This window comes from Lissotriton helveticus, chromosome 6 (genome assembly GCF_964261635.1).
Source record: "Lissotriton helveticus chromosome 6, aLisHel1.1, whole genome shotgun sequence".
Classification (NCBI taxonomy): Eukaryota; Metazoa; Chordata; class Amphibia; order Caudata; family Salamandridae; genus Lissotriton; species Lissotriton helveticus.
The window spans coordinates 1,039,670,115-1,039,691,576 of NC_136067.1; the positions used below are offsets into that span (position 1 = coordinate 1,039,670,115).

A 21,462-nucleotide genomic window follows, 5' to 3' on the forward strand; every position below is an offset into this window, starting at 1 on the left:
ATCAGAGTATACTATTGGGCTTCCCAGCTGGTGGCTATTAACCTATGGATCCAGCATTTCGGTTGGATAGACACCTTCTAGCCCCGTCTGGGATCATGGGGGCACTATACAACAAAAAGAAACAGCACAATCTTACAGGTCCAACGTCACTCAAGCTACGCATATGGTTTGAGGCGCAACAAACATTAGGCTGGGAAGGCGTGGTCACGCAAGCCATGCCTTTATGGGATACAAAGCAACTTGGGATGCTTGGCAGTACCAAGGGTATTTCACAGCTAGGATTTAATAGATGTACCAAAAGTTGGGGACTTGTGGCAGAAGGGAGGAGTGGTCACCTTTGCCCATCTACAGGCCACCTACGGCTTAGCACAGACAGAACTATTTCGGTACATGCAGATCAGACATGCACTTCTGTCCCTCCTACCATCGGGTACGTGACCCGAAGAATCCTCCCCTCTGGAGGGTAGACTTTTATCAGACCAACTTCACAAAAAGGCAATTTCCCTGACCTACCGTAAAATACTTATTAATCTCTCTGATCCCATAGTAACACTGAAGGCCGCATGGGAGCGAGAGCTGGGTGACCTTGATGAAGCTGACTGGCGGGAGGCACTTGCGACCCCAGAGAGGCTGCAATTCCATCAAGACTTAGGTTAGTGCAAAAATCTTGCACCACACGTACTACACCAGGACACTCTTACATAGGATACATCGCTCAGAAACGCCGTTCTGTCTCAGGAAATGCGGAGAAACAGGCACTTTCTACCATACTATTTGGCTATGCCCAAGGATAGCACACTACTGGATGGCGGTGATGCGGACACTCTCCCAGGTCACACATGTTACAATACTGCCAGACCCGAGGTGCTGTCTACTCAACATCTGGGAATGTACAGATTTGAACACGGTTGCGCAGGACTGGGTAACTTTAGGAATGACGGTAGCAAAACGAAACATTGCTCAATGCTGGGGATCCAGGCTTAGCCCTACTCTCAATCAATGGTGCAAAGATATGGACATGGTGATGATGGCGGAAAAGTCAGTGTATATCCACCGAGGGTGTGCTAAAAAATGGGGGAAGGTCTGGGGAGGTCGGAACGCCTATCGGGGCAATATATGTGAACCCCCCCCACTGGAAGAGTCTGAGTCCGATACTAGTGTATGAACACACTCTGTTGAATGTTCTCTGGTACACGTACTTCTGGGAACCAAGGGTGCATGGGATTGAACAGGTAGGTCTGTGCTTTGGAAAACGTAAGAATAAATATCTGCAAAATGTTGGATTTCTGTCTGTACACCATGTGAACTGTGCTGTCATTGGAACAATATGCGAAATGTTCAAATAGAATTTGTTTTACAAAAAAAAGTCCTGCCACTAATGTGAAACTCCGCTGCTATTTGTTCCCCCTCCTCTTAAGCTCTGCACCTGTAGCTATTGAACAGTATCTTGGAACAAAAAAAGTGCATTATACGCTGTCTTCGACCAACCTGTCCTCACACGTCTGTCAAACCTTGAACAGAGCGAACAAAAGGGCTGGCACTGCTCCCATTACTGCCGGTTTTATTGCTACATGCCAGCCCCGGGGAAAGGCAAGGCAGGAGAGGGACAGGAAAAGCAATTCCTTAGTACAACAAGCATTGGCAATGCCAATAGGTTTCATCTTAGCAAAATCTATTGATTTTGTTAATGTTTTAGACATTTTACACTGCATTGAGAGCTTTAAAAAAGCGCTATGACGTGATCAACCCTGGGTGCATCATAGCACTTTTTTTGCCCTTAACCATGCTTCACAGCAGTTCGTGCTGCTGTGTAACATGTCTTAAAAACATTGACAAAGGGGGGGCGTGGCTAGCAGCCAACGATGGCGGCAGCAGCTTAGGGAGGCTCCCGCAGCAAGGCGGCATCCCCCATAAATCCGACATCCTTATCCGCTAAATTTTATGCACTGTCGGGGCGGACGGGGTCTGGCGACCGTGCGACACCAAGTGTGGCACTTCTGAGGCGGCGGCGACCCGGCAATCAGCGGCACTGTGGTGCCTGAGGAGGGGCCTGCTGTCCTCATCACAGCGGCGAGGTGGCCTGCGGACTGCACCCGGGCGGAAGTAGCGCCCCGGCGGGTGCCTTCGACCGGAAGTCCCGGTCCTCCGATCAACTTGTCAAACTTGGAGCGGCAGCCTCCTGAGTGCGCCGACTGTATAGCGGAAGGTGAACAAAGCGGACGCAGCCACGTACAACGGGCGAGGCGCACTATGGGAGACTCCGCAACTCCGGGGACGGGGCCGCCATTGCAAACCCCCTGGGCGGTTAAGCCTGTTTTGCGGGACTGAGAGTGGGACAGCGGGGATGTGAGGACCAGTGAGCGGTCACCACAAGCATCCGGGGAGCACGTTAGGAGGGACGCGTGGGCTCACTCCCCCCCCCCCCCTTTCTTTTTCTATCTCCATTGGCTCCTGTGTGCTCGTGCCTACTCGGACTTGCTGTGCAACAGTAGGGGCAGGTACCACAAACTCCCATTAGGCCGCCTGTTTGACTGACTATCCTCCGGTGGCCGGTGGAAGAATCGCACAGTGGTGCAGCTCAGGAACGATTGAAAGGGGCACATGATCAGCTGCACTGGGAAAGGGACATAAGACGCACCCTGAGTGTCAACAGGTTGCAAGGGATCCTGCCTGACTCGGATTTACCCATAGCGGATGCACTAGAGGGCAGGTGGGCACGTGGAGAGGACGACATTGGGACCTGCGCAGGGGCTCCCCCTTTCTTTTTCTGTCTCCATTGGCTCCTGTGTGCTCGTGCCTACCCGGACTTGCTGTGCAACAGTAGGGGCAGGTGCCACGAACTCCCATTAGGCCGCCTGTTTAACTGACTATCCTGCGGTGGCCGGTGAGAGAATCGCACTGTGGTGCAACTCAGGGACGATTGAAAGGGGCACATGATCAGCTGCACTGGGAAAGGGACATAAGACCTGAGTGCCAACAGTTTGCAAGGGATCCTGCCTGACTCGGATTTACCCATAGCGGATGCACTAGAGGGCGGGTGGGCACGTGGAGAGGACGACATTGGGACCTGCGCAGGGGCTGCCGCGACGGATACACGACCACCATCCAAGTGACGCGCGTGCAATATCCTCCCTGGTGGTGGACGGACCACTCATTCACTGGCGAACGACATGGCGAACAGAGGTCCCAGACATAGTTCCACACAAGCCAAGCTCGACAAATTCGCCTACGACAAAAGTACCCCCCCCCCGCAGGAGCAACGCAAGACCGTGGGGAAAATGGCGGACTCGGAGGGGTCGAAGAAAGCCACACTGGACGACGTTCTGGCGGCGTTGGCGGGGGTGCAAGAGACGGTGGGGGCGACGGCGACCGAAGTTAACATGATACGGCCGGACCTCCAGAAGATGAACGAAAGGGTGAAGCAGGTCGAAGTGGTGACCAAATCCTTGGTTGAAGATGTGTCAGAACTGCAAATAGAAATGGGTAACCTGCGAGCGGACAACAAACTCCTGAAAGAGAAACTAGATGACCAGGAAGGACGTTCACGAAGAAATAACGTCCGAATTTTGGGGGTACCAGAGTCTGAAACCACGGGGGCAATGGACCTTTATGTGGAAGATATGATCAAAACTCGACTCCAACCCAAAGGACTCTCGCATTTCTTTTCAGTGGAAAGAGCTCACAGGGTGCCAGGGGGAAAGCCGAAGACAGGAGGTCCACCGAGGCCGATACTGGCGAGACTCTTTAACTTCAGAGACCGGGACGCCATTTTACAAGCGGCTAGGGTGGCTCCGGCCATCCAGATCCAAAATTCCAAGGTGTCCTTTTTTCCTGACTATACGGCGGAGGTATCGCGGAGACGACGAACCTTTCTTGAGGTGAAAAAAACATTAAGAGAAAAAGAAATGCCTTCCTCAATGCTTTTCCCAGCCCGACTCCGAGTGGTAGCTGATAAGGTCTGGTTCTTCGACTCCCCCGATGAGGCCAGGGATTGGCTCGAGGGCTGGCACACTGTGGACAGACATCGGAGGACTCATAGGCCGAATAACGGACATCGCGAGGGCAGCCGGACGGGGTCACAAACATCAGGCAGAGGAGGAGTGGGACGATCCCCAACTCAGGACCTAGCGGAAGCAGATGGAAACGAATGACCCGAGCTAGCAGGAGCCAACATGGTCGCTGTCTCTTGTTAACGGAACTAGAATTTCACAGTTGCAACTGGACGCTGGCTCGGTTTGCCTCGGATGTGACCGGGGTGCCGCCTGCTGGGGGTGACGCTCTCCCCCCTACACGCAAGTACTCTGGTTTTGGGATGGGTTAAGCACTCTGCTCAGTTGGGGAGGCGGGCAGTTGGAAGTCCGATAAGCAGGGGGGCAGGGAGGGGGGGTGAGGGGGGGGGGGTTGTTTTGAAGTTGTTAGGAATACACATGTATGGTCAAGGAATAATGTTAACCTTTTTGTAGCTGTAACGGAAGCTTGGTATACACGAAACTGGTCTGGCTCCTCTCTGAGGATTGGGTGCACTTTCTGGAACAGATGTGGTACAGATACTCGGGGTTCAGAGCGGGTTCGACACACTAACGACATCCTACCCGCAAATGATAGACGACCCGATGGCTGACACGGGTGAGATTGACCCGACCTCGCAGGGACTGCCCCTACGATTAATGACATGGAATGTGAGAGGACTAGGAGACAAGGTCAAGCGGGGTCTGGTATTGACCGCACTGAAAAGGCAGAAACCCACCATAGCATTACTGCAAGAGACACACTTGACGGGAGGGGCAACCAAGGCTATGGATAGGAGGGGGTATAAAATGGTAGTCCATTCGGACTTTACGTCTGGATCCAGGGGAACTGGTATACTGCTACTGAAACTCACAGTTCATTCCACTGCAGACGAAGACTGATGATCAGGGGTGCTTTGCGGCCCTGCAGGGACAATGGGAGGGTAGGCTCCTCAATCTGGTCTCAGTATATATTCCACCTGCGCTCCATTCGGTTCAACTCCCGAAACTAGCTGATTTCTTGCTGACCCTCCCCGAAGGGGACGCTGTTCTGGGAGGTGATTTCAATGCCATTGTGGACGCCCAGCTGGATGTTTCCGGCGGTGGCCCCCGCCGGGGGACATTCCCGCTTCCAACGTTTTTTAACAGCAATGGGTTTAATTGACATTTGGCGATATATCCACCCCCGGGCCCAGCAATACACCTTCCACTCCACAGTGCACGGCAGCCTGTCAAGAATTGACCACTTCCTGGCCCTAGGTAATGGCATCCAACATGTAGACACCATCACAATTCACCAAAGGGGAATCTCAGATCCCTCCCCGATCACCCTAACGATATCCACTCAGGTGAAGACACGCAAACGAATATTTCCTATACACGCCACATACCTGCAGATACCCCAAGTTCGCAAGGCTCTTACAACAGCGACAACGCAGTATTTCACCGAGAATGTGGACTCAGTACGCTCCTCAGAGGTACTTTGGGAGGCATATAAGACGGTGCTCAGGGGGCAGGCCATAAACTCTATTGTAGGTCACAAAAAGGAAAAAGCCTTGGAGCTAACCAGATTGGAACTAACACTACAGGAAGTATCAACAGCACATCAAAGGCAACCCACACCGGCAACTGCCCACACGCTTGATATCCACCAGCAACTCTACACGGACCATTTGCGGACCCAAGTTACGGGACATATAGCTGACACGCAGAATAGGGTTTATGAAGTGGGGGACAAGGCGGGTAAGATGCTGGCCTGGCTAGATCAGCGGGGAGGTAGCTCCAGGGGCATCCAACGAGTAAGAGACAAACAGGGGGAGATGCACACAAACCCAGTACGAATAGTTGAGGCACTCGCATCCCATTTTGAGGGGGTGTACACCCCTGAACGAGGAGTAACGCTTGAAATGGCTAGAACGGCGCTAGAACAGATTGAGGTCCAGACGCTTCCGACGGAGGTGGCTTTGGAGTTGGATGCAGACATAACGGCAGAAGAGATACGGCTAGCGATTCATGCACTGAATCCAGGCAAGGCGCTTTCGGCCGAACGGCATACCTGTAGAATGGTACCAATTGGCGCCTGAGACACTGAGCAAACATCTACTAGAGATGTACAGGGATTGTTTAGAGAAGGGAACACTTCCACCAGACCAGAGACTGGCCACCATAGTAGCCATCCCCAAGCCGGGGAAACCACCAGAGGACTGCTCCTCTTACCGCCTCATCTCGCTACTTAACGCGGAAGTTAAAATCCTCGCCAAACTCTTGGCGACCAGACTGGTACCCCATCTGGCCAATATTATACATCCAGATCAATCTGGATTCATGCCTCATAGAAACACGCCGCTGAATCTGCGTAGGTTACACGGGGTGCTGGCGCAGGCGGACTCGATCACGACGCAGGCAGTGATACTGGCACTGGATGCTAAGATGGCGTTTGACCTTGTGGAATGGAATTACTTGTTTGAGGTTCTGTCTCGTTTGGGATTCGGCCCCAAAATCATTGCATGGATTAGATTGTTGTACACTGACCCAGTGGCGCAAGTGGTGGCTAATGGCCATATCTCGCGCACGTTCCCTCTAGGGAGAGGAACCCGTCAGGGGTGCCCGCTCTCGCCTCTGCTGTTTGTGATCTCATTGGAGCCGTTGGCCACCTTAATAAGGACCACTCCACTGCTGCAGGGGATACGATGGGCAGAGGGTTGGGAAGACCGGCTGTCATTGTATGCGGACGACATGCTGGTGTACCTGACAGACCCAGAACGAGGGGTGCCGGCGCTTTTGCATCTATGTGATAGCCACGGCAGAATATCGGGGTACACGTTAAATTGGAGTAAATCGGAGATGTCTGTCCTGAAGGGTCCGACTCCAACACTGAGTGTGGACTGCCCTCTGAAAAATGCCGGATCCTCATTTAAATATTTAGGAATCCATGTAACAAGGAACCCAATGGAATTCATGGATAAAAATCTGGGGCCTCCCTTGACACGACTTAAACAGGATGCTGGGTATTGGGCAGAGCTGCCTTTAACACTACTAGGAAGGGCTGCGCTATACAAAATGATGTCCTTGCCCCGATTGTTGTATGTCCTTGAAAATACTCCATATCCAGTGGCTCCTAGATTCTTTCAGAAAGTGGCGGCATTGGTATTGACGCTTTTGTGGGGGAACCTTCCGCCTCGTATAGCGCATGCCAAACTGCACAGGGGCTGGTACGAAGGCGGAATCGCGTTGCCTAATCTGAAACTATACTATTGGGCGGCGCAACTGAAACCCATCAACCACTGGTTGCACGCTCCACAAAACGAGCCAGCATTTCAGGCAGATAGAGCACAACTAGGCACGAACAGTCTCTTAGCTCCATTATACGACCAAAATAAAATGCGTAAACTGAAGGGACCTACCAGAATAACCGTAGCGCTGTGGCATACGGCAGCAGCGACGTTGGGCTGGAAGGGGAGAATCACGAGGCTTACACCACTGTGGGACTCTCGAGCCTTGGGCAACATGAGAAACAGCAGAGGCTTTTCCCACTGGGATGCTATAGGGATATCGACTGTTGGGGACCTCTGGGAAAGGGGTAATGTGATACCTTTTGATAGATTGAGAGACATGTACGACCTGGGAGAGAGGGAATTATACAGATACATTCAGATACAACATGCGTTGCTGGCGGCCATACCCTCAGATACTGAGGTGCCGGACTCCTCCCCGCTTGAGGACCGGCTTCTCACTGAATACATGACTGAACGTGCGACTTCCCTAGTATACCGTAAGCTGCTGAACAACCTACCAGACCCACTGACCCGGTTGAAGGGGAAATGGGAGAATGATACCTGTGAGATGGATGACCATGAATGGAATGAGGCGACTGCTTCCCCTAGGGAGGTGGGCATCTCCGCACGACTGAGACTGGTACAATTGAAAGTTTTACACAGAGTATATTACACTAGGACGATGCTACATCGTATTAACAGAGCGCAACATCCTTACTGCCTTCGCGGGTGCGGGGAGGAGGGCACGTTTTTCCACACGATATGGGACTGTCCCCGTATCCAGGAATTCTGGAGACAAATAATGCGAACAATGTCACAAACACTAGAGGTCTCCCTGCTGCCTGATCCACGGAGGTACCTCCTAAATGTGTGGGAGGCTACTGACGTGTCCAGACATGGGCGAACATGGTCGAACATGGGTCACGGTGGGCTTGATAGTAGCTAAACGCAACATCGCGATGGGGGGCCCTAGAAGTGCCTACAAAGTCACAATGGTGCCTCAATATGGACAGGGTTATGGTGACAGAGAGGGCGGTGTACTCCCGTAGAGCCTGTCCGGGGAAATGGAATAAGATCTGGACCAAATGGAACGTGTATAGAGGAGAAATCTGCGACCCCTTACCTGAGGACGATCAGGACTTATCAGACGATGAAGAGGAGGTGAGGTGACGGTCCTCATGAGGTCCAAGGCAAGGGGAGGAGGGGACACGGGACTCTGGACGACCAAATGCCTTATGGGTTGGTATTTAGTGTTGGATACGGGTGGAGCTCGAGGGAGTAGAGTCCAAAGGGACATGCGCGCACACGACCTCATGTGCTGGGATTGTAGGGGTAGACTCGAATCGAGGAGGCGCTGGGGGGTGCTCCCCACTACTCGGTTACGATGACTGATGATTGACAACGAACGACCATAATGTGATTCCTTAAGTTTCTTTTGTTCTGTTGTTGTTTTTTGGGCTTTGGGACAAGAGAAAACCAGAACCCTGTATTGATTGACTAAATATAGTACATGCAGTGCCTTTTCTTTGCACAGTGATGTTGACTTGTAAGTATTATGACATCCGGAGCCCAGTTGGTTAACGGTACATGGTGTTTGTAAAAATGTGATAGCGGCCAGCACTACGGGTTGTAGGCCTACAGCTGTGTACAATCAAAGATGCAATAAAGGTTTTTGGGAAAAAGAAAAAAAAAACTGACAAAATCAATAGATTTCATAGATGTGAAACCCATTGGCTTTGCCAATGCTTGTTACATTACTGCTGGCTACCTTGCCTGACGCACTGAGATGAGTTTTAATCTTGAATGGGATGGCTACTATTGTGATCTTGTCTGATGTGGTCACTATACCAACATTAATAATATTAGTAGCTTGGGATGATTTTCATTGATCCTAAGTAGCTTTTATTATAAAAAAAAAAGGTTGGAGCGTCCTAGTCCAAGTGTATTATACGCTTTGCATACGCTGACAGTCATACCATGGCTGGGTCATTCTGACAGTCATACCATGGCTGGGTCATTCTGACAGTCATACCATGGCTGGGTCATTCAAAAGCCAATATTTGCTTCTCCTTAAGTGGAGGCACAATAGCTGTGTCGTCGTACAACAAGGTCTTGTTTTGTGGTAATGCACGAATACCACAAGCACGGGGAGTGTTTGAGTCAAGGCGCGCTCACTGGTAGGTTAGAAAATAAGACATATACCGTTGTTTCGATCATGATGAGGGTGTAGATAAGGCATTTTGTAGGAAGGGGGCACTGGAGGCATCCAGTATTTGCATGCAGTCATTTTCCAGCCACGCACCGCATGCTCATAACAAAGTAAATATTGATTAACTCTCTCATCATTTCTCTTGCCCTTACTTTATTCATTGGCTCTACTGTGAAACTTTGATGCTTTCATTTGCCATTTTTCCTGTAGCTATTTAACCACACTGCTGATTGTTTTAACATGATACTGATAATGTGTTAACAGCATTAGTTAGGCCAGCTTGGCCCTGCTTACATTTTTGGTCCAGGATTGATGTAGCCTACATGTTTTAAAGAGCTGTCTAGTAGATTCAGGGTCGATGTTCAAGTAAGGGTGTCGCCTGCGCTGATGAGTATTCGTTCTACAAGATACCAACGTAACCATACCCTACCTCTGTCCTCGCACAATCCAGGAAAACCTGTTGAATAAAAAAATTCCACGTCAAGTTCAGACACGAACCAAGTAACTGGCAACTGTTGCCTTCAGTAACGAGTCCGTACCAGCCAGAGGCATTTCCCTTCCATGGGCGGTGTCCCAAAGAATGGTCACAGGATCTCACTGGATCTAGATGGTTTCCAGTTTGAGAGGCAGGGTACGCCCAGGGCAGGACTGAGAGCTAATGGCAGCTATGCCAAGTGCTTACATGTCCACTTATTGAACCGAGTGAAGGGAGAGAATGAGCTGTTCCATTTTCTATGTGTATTAGAAGATTTCTCTCTCCCTTCACTTCTGGACATCTGTTTAAAAAAAATGGCAAACAAAATGATTGTACCATACAACTTTCCAAATATTTTGGGTAACTAGCCATATATTTCACAGGCAACTCAGGAGAGGCAGTCCTTAGGTAAACCAGTACTCTAGTATCTGGCACAGCACGAAGGATCATTATATCTCTGCTGCAGCAACCATGCATCTGCCACTAAATAAATCAAAGGATTCTCCATGAGGGTTGCATTCAGGACTGGATGGGCTGAGCGATCCTCACAATATTCAGCTGTATAGGCAAGTGTTTGCTCCCGATCCTCTAGAATGGCTGAGGCACATTTTCCCAAAATACCAGTCCACCTCAGTTATTCCTACATATTGAAGTGTAATTAATATAGGTTGTGCTAATCTAGGGGGAAAAAAATGGATCTTCAAAATTTATGAAGATTATAAAGTGGGCTGAATTATTTTGCATTTTATTTACTGTAGACAATGCGGCACGCTGTACGAATACCATTGTGCATTTGCACCCATTAATTATCGCGTCTGCTGGCACAGGTCCAGAACCCACTGCAAACCACAATGTTATACTGAGAACCGGTTTAGCAGATGAAGACCTGCTCTTTCATGTAGCCATAAATGTTACTCTTCTAAAAGTTATTGCAACACTTCTCTATATTTCGCAAAAGAAAAAAAACTCAGAAGAAAATTGGCCAAATAACACAAATAAATCTTTCAGAGAGCCTATTATCCAAACGTGATTGATTTGAACTTTTTTTGCAGAAGAAAATGCGTGGGCTTCAAATGTAAGACCACCATGAAATAATTTAATGTATAGATGAAGCACTAGGATTTCTATTTACATAATAGTTGTTCATTACAGTGAATCCAATAAAGTGAACTGTATGAAAACTTGTGGAACCCTTACGTCTGAGCTCAAGCTGTTCAAGCTGGTAAGCTGAGCAGGCAAAATGGATCTTTAAGATTACATTACATTACCATAATCAAAGGAACAACACAATTATGCAACATGTCTTAATTTCAGGAATTTCTTGTAAAAAGCATAATGTGAAATTTCCAAAATTACACAAATTACAGTGGTGTAATATAAATTTCGTTCGGGCTTACATATAACGCTAAAAAATTAAATTCAGTAAACTATTGTGTGCGATTGTGAGAGGATAGCTTGCTAATACAATCAGAAGGGGGAAAGCCTGATTAAAATTCACATCTAAGCATTCAGAACGTCAGGTATTTTAATAATGAACTAATCATATGTTTAATATTTACAGACCTGCCAAGGTACATCAAAACACCTTACATAAAAAAGATTTTGAAAATCACATAATAGAAGAGTAGATATTGACAGCAATCAAATACCCCAAATCAGTTTTATGCAGACTGAAAAAGTACATCATTTTTTTTCTCAAATCTATTTTTGTTAACATTTGTTGTGATACAGTCGTAGGAAAACAGGTACAATCACATTCAACAGATATTCCAATGCTATAGCAATATCTTATATCTCCCAATTATCCTTCCATGCATAACATGTCCATTGTAGTGCAATCTGCATTTCAATATCTATGTAATCCATGTGGGCAGGGATATGAAATCACATTTACACTTAGTTTGCCTTTGTTCGAAAAGGAAGGGACTGTCCGCAGATGTCAGTGGCCGGACGGAGAGCATCCTTGTGTCATAGACGTGTTGCACATGCTCAGTCTAGTCTGTACCTGCAGATTGTGGGATAAGGTGAAGTGACGGTTAGACAAACAGAAAATAAACTAGTGAAACTTAGCACAATTGGGAAGTTGACTGGACCCTGTTTGAGTTATTCACGGATGTGGTGCACACAATTCACAGCCACAAGTATCTGGCATGGGACACAGTGGGTTAGAACTTGCACTCGGCCACTTAATCTATGCAGGGGTGGAATGGGGCCCGCTGCACCTAGTCACGGCGGGAAAGTGCTAGTGGGTGTACCCGCATCCAATGGTGATTCACCTTGAAAATCCTGTAGGATTGCATCCCAATTTGCAGCTATCGGGTTCTTGTGGCAGCCTAAGATATCCTCATTGTACAATGCCACACTCTGTCCTGGCCCATACTAGCAGTGAGCATCTCCAGGCTGTGGAAGTAGGGGGATCGGATGACTTCCACCTTTTCATGATCAGGTGCTTGGTTACTATCATGCCTTGGTCAAGAAAGGGAGAGGTGACCTTCCAGGGCTTGCCTCTCGGATAAAGATGTAGCAGACACTGCTCCCAAGTGTGTGACAGGTTGCGGCCAGTGGAAGCAGCCAGGGCAGCGCCAATATGTACTCGGGTAGGAAAAGCCCATATCTAGGTCCATTCCAACCCCCAGACCTGCGCAGAGAACGAAGCGTCACAAGGGAGAGGAGAGGGGAAAGACACCCCCCCCAGAGTGTGGAGTGCTTCGCCACCCAATGAACACTCTACACCCCAGGCTCCGCACCGCCATGAAAGGCTGTGTGATTGTTGTCCCAGGACCAGCGCCAGCATATATGTTGTCTGTCCTAGTGTTTGTGCTCTCTCTTCCCCCCCCCCCTCCCCATGTGAAGTGCCAGCAACTGTTAGTAAGTGTTGACAGTGGGCCTGGGTCCGATCCAACTCCTGGGCCCCTGGATAACAGCACCACTTCCTGGAATGGAGAGAGAGGCCATTGAAAGTGTTCCTGGGCTTCAAGGCCCAGCCAAGCTCACAATGGGCGCACACAGCCCCAGTGCGTCAAGTCAAAACTAGGTAAGCAAGTTTCAGCAGGCCCCAGCAATGTGTGCCCATCTGTAGCCTGTGTATAAAAGCCACACTATCTGGCAGATGTCCCCGGGATAGTGGAAAAAAGTCCAGATGCAGACTCGGAGCACTCCCAGTCCCAGCCATGGTGCGCGGCCTAGGCCTGATCTGACCTCCGTGCCAGCGCAGAGATCACAGCACCGGTTGGAGGAGGGCGAGGATATCTCAAGTAGAGGCAGACAGTCCAGTGTGGGGGGACCCATCCTTGCCCACAAAATCCCCGCTGTGTGTTTTGGGGCATGGGCCAATCCCCAGGCGTTGAGGGTGCTCCTCCTTTCCTGGGGTCGACAGAACGGTTCGGGCAGACATCACACCATTGCACCCCACTCACTTCAGGGCAGCAGGATTAAGGGCACGAAACGGTGATCTGTGGCCCCGGAGGCACCGTTAGGGGAACGGGGGCCTGGGCCTTATCCGGCCCCCAGATCCCAGTGGCAGATCACCTCTCATGCAGGGGATGCAAAAGTAGGGAAAGAATTCCATAATATTAGCCTTTGGTCTTGCAATAGTATCGCTTAATATTTTTCAGTTGTGGCTGCTTGAAAACCCACAGATAAGAAATCAGATTAAAATGAACCCATTCATTTCTAAAGGTATAACAAAGTTGTAACAGATTTTTATATTTTTTGATTTATACCAGTGAGCTATCTGCTTCCCTAGCATCAAATGATACCAGTAGAATAGTGTCAAATAAGGAAAGGAGGTTCCTGGGCCATGACCATGCCTGGCCACAACTGTGATTCTCAATTTACAACTCCATATAGTGTACCTTAGGCCCTGCTGAACTTCCTGTATGTACTCGCTATGGAAGTAATCCTCCCTTTTGTTTCTTCCAGGAGAGGGGAATGTTTTTCTAATAAAAGTTGAGTTTTAAAGTATTGACATGGGGATGTATCACTGTTCCAGCAGAGCTTTGACAATGTAAAGAAACATTGTTACATGTCAGTTGGCAGTATGTGAGGCATGAGAACTCATTAGTCTTAACCCCTTCCACGCTCATGACGAGCTGGGCTCGTCATGAGGTAGCCTCCTCGCACGCTCATGACGAGCCCAGCTCGTCATGAATAAAGGGAATATACAAATCTCAGCACAGGAGGGGAAAATGCATAGCATCGATCTGGTTAAGGCAGGGCATACAAGACTTGAGTAGCACTGCACTTTAGAAAAATATGGAGTAGTAGGACACATGAGAGGAAGCTGAATTGGATCAGTTACAACATTGTGACCTATGTATTTGGACATAAGTTGTGCAATAGTGAATTGGAAAAATGAACTAATGAGTTTACGGAATGGTTACTTTGGCCCTTGCAAAAAGTTTCTAAAACTGCAAATATTTCTTGTTACTCGCTAGCCTGTGCGGGGTCTGTAAAAATGAGTCCGAGTTAGTAGAAGATAGCCAGCTGTGCTTCATGCCTTAAAACAAGGCTGGAACATGTCATACCTGGGACCACCATTTTAAAAGATCTTATAGAGGTCATCCAAAAAGGTAGATAGATATTAGCATTTGTCGGCAAAAACATTGAAGCCACTGTAACTACATGCTTGAAATGATAACTTCCCTACAACCACAAATCACCATGTCAGAACAGTTGTCATCAGGAGCGGTAACTGCTAAAGCACATCTGAGTGGACAAAACTGAACTTAATATGCTTTTCAACATGCATATTGTAATTATTTTTCACCAAGTTTCGGGTATGCTTGTGAAAGACACACATCTGCCATCTATTTTAAGTCTTCAGAATGGTTGTGTTTGAAAGAAGACCACTTTTAAGGTGAATATATGTGTATATAAATATGAATATGTTGTTTTGTAATTACAGGTTTGGACTACTAAAGATTTGCAGTTTGCAAGTAATTTTTTTAATTTTTTCTAAATTGAAAAAAGAATTCTCGAATTTTGGATCCAGCCTACAGATTACATTTTTGTTTCTAATTTTCAGCCAGTGCACCTAAATTATTAGAAGAATTATGTTGTTTACCAGAAAAATACACAGATACAAATCAATTGGAAGACCGCATTGGTTGAGAGTTTAGTGATAAAAGATAAAACTAGTCATTTTGGGGGACAAACAATCGTTCATCTGTCTGTATGAGGACTGGTAGAGTATTTCACCTAATTTAATTCATTTGAGTATTTATCGAGGAGACCGTTAACCCAAATGTACCTTTGTACTCACAAGGCATGACCCGAAATCCTGAAAGATATCATGCCCGTCTCATGCTATGTCACAAAGATGGGAAAAAGCTAAAGGACAGGGAAAAATATGTTTTCTAAAATTGAGCAGAAACAGCTCCTCTCTTAATTTGAAAAGCATTCCATTGCAAAATCTGGCAGTTCTAGATTAAAAAAATACAGGAGTCTAGCAATGCAGAGATGAATGCATTTATAAATGAATTATTTAGTATATGGTAAATAAATTATTCATTTCGCCCGCAACAGGTCTTAAGTACAAATTGTTCTTTTACCTTCAATATGGGGTACGTCAACATTTACACCAAGATCTCTCACATTTTCTACCTTCAGAGGCTTTCTACCTGAGTATATGAGGCCATAATGTGAGATTCCACACTGATATTTCGCAGAATGGGGATAAGATTTAATTTTGTCCCACAATAAAGTATAATACAGCTTGTGGCATCCATAGCAGGACACTGAACATACAGCTACAGAAATTTCTCGCCTTCACATTGGCATCCCCCTTAGCCATAAAATGCAGTCATGTGTAGGGTCTCCTGTGTTGAATTAAGGAGTAAGGACATGAAAATTAGGGATAGCATAAGTTATAATTGTATCATCGTAAGTTCCTTTGTTGATCATTATATATTCATTGTAACTAATGGGTTTTTATCATAATGGATATTGATATATCTTCCATAGGTTGGGTTTTTATGAGTGAAATCATTCCCTGTGAAAGGATCACTACATGTAAAGTAATGCTTTCCTCAAGATATATGATTTTGTTTTCAATGGTTTTCTGGTACTCTACACATGCTCTTCCCTCCTAAACTGTCAGGATGGTTAATTGAGTTGAATGGTTGGTCACTGTATCACCTGATTACTAGTCATGAGTTCACATACTGTCAATATTGACTGCCTTCCATACTCCCAAAGTCAGTAAATTAAGTACCATTAAAATTTCTAGCAGTTGCCCATGCTTTTTGCAGTGTTTAGAAAAGACAATTGAAATATAATGTGCTAAAAGATACCTGGTGTGCCAAAAAGACTGGAAGCAGCACTTTTTTTTATTTCACTGTAACCAGTATCTTCTTTGCAGTGGGAGAGAAACTGAAATTCTTTGTAGGGTAAAGGGGCTCACATTTTTATTTTTTGTATTGCTCTATAACTAGTGATAGATACATTTGTCAGCCAGGTTGGTCTTCCCCTCAATATTTTGCCTTCCTCATAAGAAAAATTCTGATCTCGTTTTTGCTGACCTTAGTACTCTGCACACTTTAACATGGCTAACCAGTGCTGAAGTGCTTGTGCTCGCCTCTAAACGTGGTACGTTTTGCTTTTGCTAGATTGCCATATTTAATTCATTTTTAGTCCCTATTAAAGTGGTACTACTTGAACCCAGGGCCTGTAAATTAAATGATAATAGTGGGCCTGCAGCACTGATTGTGCCTCCCACTTAAGCAGCCATTTAAAAAGGCCTCCGATTTGCCATTGCAGCCTGTGTGTACAGTTTTAAACTGCCATTTTAACTTGGCAAAATAAACCTTTTGCCAGGACCAAATCTTCCTTTTTAATACATGTAAGTTACCCCTAGAGTAGGCCGGGACAACCAAGAGGGAAGGGTGCAATGTATTTTAAAAGTAGGACATGTACTGTTAATTTTAAATGTCTATTAGTGAAAGTCTCTAAACTTCGTTTTTCACTACTGCAAGGCCTATCTCTCTCATAGGATAACATTGGAGTTGCCTTATTACATTTTTAAGTGTAATTTCCAAATAGGAAGAGATGACCAGTTCATGTTAGGTGTCTCTGAAATCACAATTTAAAACCCTAACTCACTGTGAAGTTGGATCTCAAATTGCAATTCTGAAAATGCCACTTTTAGAAAGTTATAATTTTCCTGCTTTATCAATTTATTCCCTGTAGCCTGTCTTTGGTCACATGATTGGGTGACGCTGACATTTGGGCTTTGTGTATTCCCCCTAGACATCCACGCACAATAGGTAGCTTAGGTGTGCCTGGATGGACCATCCTTGGTAGGATGGAGGGAGGAGCTGGGCCCAGGCCCACTTACACCTGAATAGATAGTGTCTTGCCTCCACGCAAAGGGCTGCATACCCCATATTGTTAGTCTGGAACAAGACAGGGAAGGCAGGATGCTTGGGAACCTCAAAGGCAAACCCCTAGAAGCTTCTTCCCAACTTTAAAAGCACAACTGGGTATACGTACTGGACCTCAGACACCACCACTTCAGTAGACTTTTCGACCTGAAGATTTATTTATTTTTAAAGTTTTATATAGTGCGAACAAGATACTCTGGCAGGATGAAAAACTGCTGCACTGTTACAACTGCTGCCACTCTGCTGGACTGCTGCTCTCAAGGAACTGCTTCCCTGCTATTTTGACATGCTTCCATCTTGCCTGGGTGAGAAGGACTGGACCTGCATCTCTTGAACCCAGAACCTAGATTGACTCCAACGGCTAGTTGGCTGGCCTCCTGATCTTAAGCAACAGGGACATAACAGTCTTCAAAAGTTATCCAGTATTTGGGTGTCTTTCATAGATTCACATGCCTGAATCATTCCCCGTCGTCGAGACGGGAGCCTCCGGTAAATAAAAAAGTAATGTCCTATAGACATACATAGAGAAAATAGGCCCAAGGGTCTCCCCTTAGTGGCCTTTCCTTGTCCTTATGTAAAAAGGACCAAACTCTTACAGTCAGCCAATCAGCTCCGACCTCCCTCTAGGACCTCCCTGGGAGGAGCCCCAGTCCCTCAGATTTTCTACCGCACGTTGTGCTAAGGGAGTCTCCTCTGAGCTCTGCTCAGATTCTGTGTTTTTTTCACTTAATTTGGCTTTTCTACTATGGATTATCTTCAAATACATCTTTATCTTCAAATACTTTCTTTAAAGAAGGTTTTTAACAAGGGAAAGAACGGAAGAATTCTGTTTGGAGCCTGCACTTCTTGTTCCAAGAGGTGGCTCTGCTCGGTTCCTCGCACTCAGACCAAAGGCTACAAGGTATGTTGCTTTTTCAAGTGACTTTTGAGGGGTCGTGACAGAGATGTTAATATGCTTAAGGCCAGAAAGGAGGTTATTATTTTCTCCAGTTACTGCGATGAGGTGTTGCCCTCAAAGTCCAGGAGACCTCAATAGAGAATCTCCTCAGACTCAGCCCTCAAAGTCCAGGAGACCTCAATAGAGAATCTCCTCAGACTCATTCCTCAGGGTACCATCCTGAGAAGGCCCTAAACAAGACCGCTCAGGGGTCTTCCGGGCGCAGTCCTTCAAGGGTCTCCCCACTCTGTGGGAAAGGAGAGTAAAGGACTTGCTTGGAGAAATATCGGACAAAATAGACGACGTATGAGCCGTCTATATCCCCTCCTCTGGTCATAGGTTCGTTCAGAAAGGCGTCGTCTATACCTCCTAGAGGTACAGCCTAAGAAGCCATCGATGTCAAAACCATAATCATTACAATGAGAGCGTCGATGACAGCTTCGACGATGACGTCGACGACGAGACCATAGACGTCGACGGCGACACCGTCGACGATTGGAGCGTCGAGAGCGTCGACGACTAGGACATCGACGTCAACGACGAGACCGTCGACGACACCATGGAAGTCGACTTCGACACCGTCGACGTCGACGACGGCGAGGACCGTCGACGACAACTAGGACCGTCGACGACTAGGACCGTCGACGACGGCGAAGACCGTCGACGACTGTGAGGACCGTCGACGGCAAAGACCGTCGACGGCAAAGACCGTCGACGACGACGAAACCGTCGACGTCGAGACCGTCGACGTCGAGACCGTCGACGTCAAGACCGTCGCCGTCGACGAGGACCGTCGACGACGGCGAAACCGTCGACGTCGAGACCGTCGACGTCGAGACCGTCGACGTCGAGACCGTCGACGTCAAGACCGTCGACGTCAAGACCGTCGCCGTCGACGACGAGACCATCGACGTCGGCGACGCAACCTTGACGTCGGCGACGCAACCATCGACGACAGCCTCTCGGAACGAAGGCCTGTCTACAGTATCAATGATGGTTTCATCTACGAACACTACTCGGCATGTCTACGGCCTGTCTACGGTTCGATGATGGCCTCACCTACGATGATGGCCTCATCTACAAAGGCGCATTTTTGTGGGCGCGTCTGACAGCCTGTCTACGGCGGCCTATCTATAGCGTCTACAGGGCCTAGTCTACGAGGACCTAGTCTACAATGGCCTAATCTATAGTCTACGAGGGCCTAGTCTACTGGCCTACTCCATGGAGGCCTAATGATCGATGGCCTAGTCGTCTACGAAGGCCTAGTGCTCGATGGCCTAGTCTACAATTTTAGTCTATCTATAGCGTCTACAGGGCCTAGTCTACGAGGACCTCAATGGCCTAATCTATAGTCTACGATGGCCTAGTCTACTGGCCTACTCCATGGAGGCCTAATGATCGATGGCCTAGTCGTCTACGAAGGCCTAGTGCTCGATGGCCTAGTCTACAATTTCCTAGTCTACGACGGCCTAGTCTATGACGGCCTCGTCTACGAGGGCTAGTCTAAGGAGTCGACTGCTCGCCTGCGACGCCCTGTCTACGGTATCGACGATAGCCTCATCTACGTAGGCTCATCTTCGAGGACTCGTCTACGGCGGCATAGTCATCGACGACATCGTCTAGGACAGCCTGTCTGGTCGACCAGGGCCTTCTCTAAGATGACCTAGCCTAAGATGGCCTCATCTACGCGGGCCTCGTCTACGTGGGCCTCGTCTACGATGGCCTAGTCTACGAGGGACTCGTCTACGATGGCCTCGTCTAGGATGGTCTAGTCTATGATGACCTCATCTACGACAGACTCGGCTACGAAGGCTAGTCTACGACGGCGTCGACGGCCTTGTCTACGAGTAGTCTACGACGGCCTGATCTATGACTGCTCGTCTGTGACGGCATACTCTCTGACGGAGATCTTGTCGACGAACTCGTCAACGAAGGAGGAAATCCACCAAGTCTGTAATCTCTTTTAAGAGGGTATGGTCATCTATGACTGCGCGTCTACGATGGCATAGTCTACGACGGCAACCTCGTCGACGAATTCATCGACGAAGAAGGAACTCCACCACTTCTGGAATCTCTTCTAAGGTGGTACGGAGAGCTGCTCAACGTTTTACGATCTCCATGACCTCTCAAGAACAAGCCTGCTTCTGGTACGTCTTCAAAGAACCCTACAAGAAGGCAGTAAGGTCAATATGGGTTATCCATTACCTATAGTCAGAAGTGGTATGGGTCCGGTAGTGCCCCTCCTCTGTATCACTGGTGATCCCTCCGTTGGAGAAGAAGTATAAGGCGCCAGATACAGCACCGGCGTGCTTGACAGGAACTTTCTAAGCCGGACTCCGTAGTGCCACAGGCGCCCTAGAAAAACTCCGGGGATCCTTCGGCCCCGTAGTCACCTCCTCCTGATAAGGAGGGTCTAAGAGTGGACAACCTGACGAACAGGTTTTCCTCTGTGAACGTTCTAGCGCTCTTGGTACGCTAGCATGGAAAAATTGTGGGCACACTGGCCCCATACCAGCCGGAATTCCGAATACCAGCCGGAATTACCAGACTCATCCGAAGAGGAAGTTAGGTGGATTCCGCTAGAGGCGGCGCATTGGCGTTAAACCATACACTACACGAGGAATATCGCTATGACAGGGTTCCGCAAGTGGCTGGACCAGCAGTCTTGCGGATCCAAGGAGGACCCTTTCCGTCCTGAGGTGCAAACAATGTTTGTGGACAGGCCAGATGAGGGCCAGTCACTATTGGCGCGAAAAGTTAACGAAACAGACAATGCGAGAGCTTTGGACACTCCTCAGTATATGGACCTGTCCTTTAGTACAAATGGAGGAAGAAGAAGGTCTTCCCTCAAAGGAATTATCAATTCCAATCTTCCTGCTCTTCAGGCCAGAGTAGACCACAATGCCTTCAGTCGCCGACAATAGCAAAACAAGCTCCCATCCTCTGAGAAATTGTCTTCTCATGGAACGGGCAGCAGAGATATCAAGATATACAGCTGCATCTACGTCTGGATTATGCTGTAGAATGGAGCTTTAGCGAGAGTTCCTCCTCCTCAAAGGAGCTATAGCGAGAGTACCTCCTCCTCATAAGGGAAAAGGTTTTTTTGTTCCCGCTTCCTTTTTATATCCAGAAAAAAGATAAGAGGAGGAAACCAACATTGGGCTTCAGAGACTTCAA

The 21,462-nt window shown here is 47.8% G+C and overlaps 1 protein-coding gene across 5 annotated transcripts in view; it reads left to right on the top strand.

Annotated features, from left to right (window-relative positions):
* Window positions 1-21,462, top strand: part of STX11 (syntaxin 11) — a 398,327-nt gene that overhangs the window by 335,326 nt on the left and 41,539 nt on the right. The gene's annotated exons all lie outside the window — the stretch shown is intronic.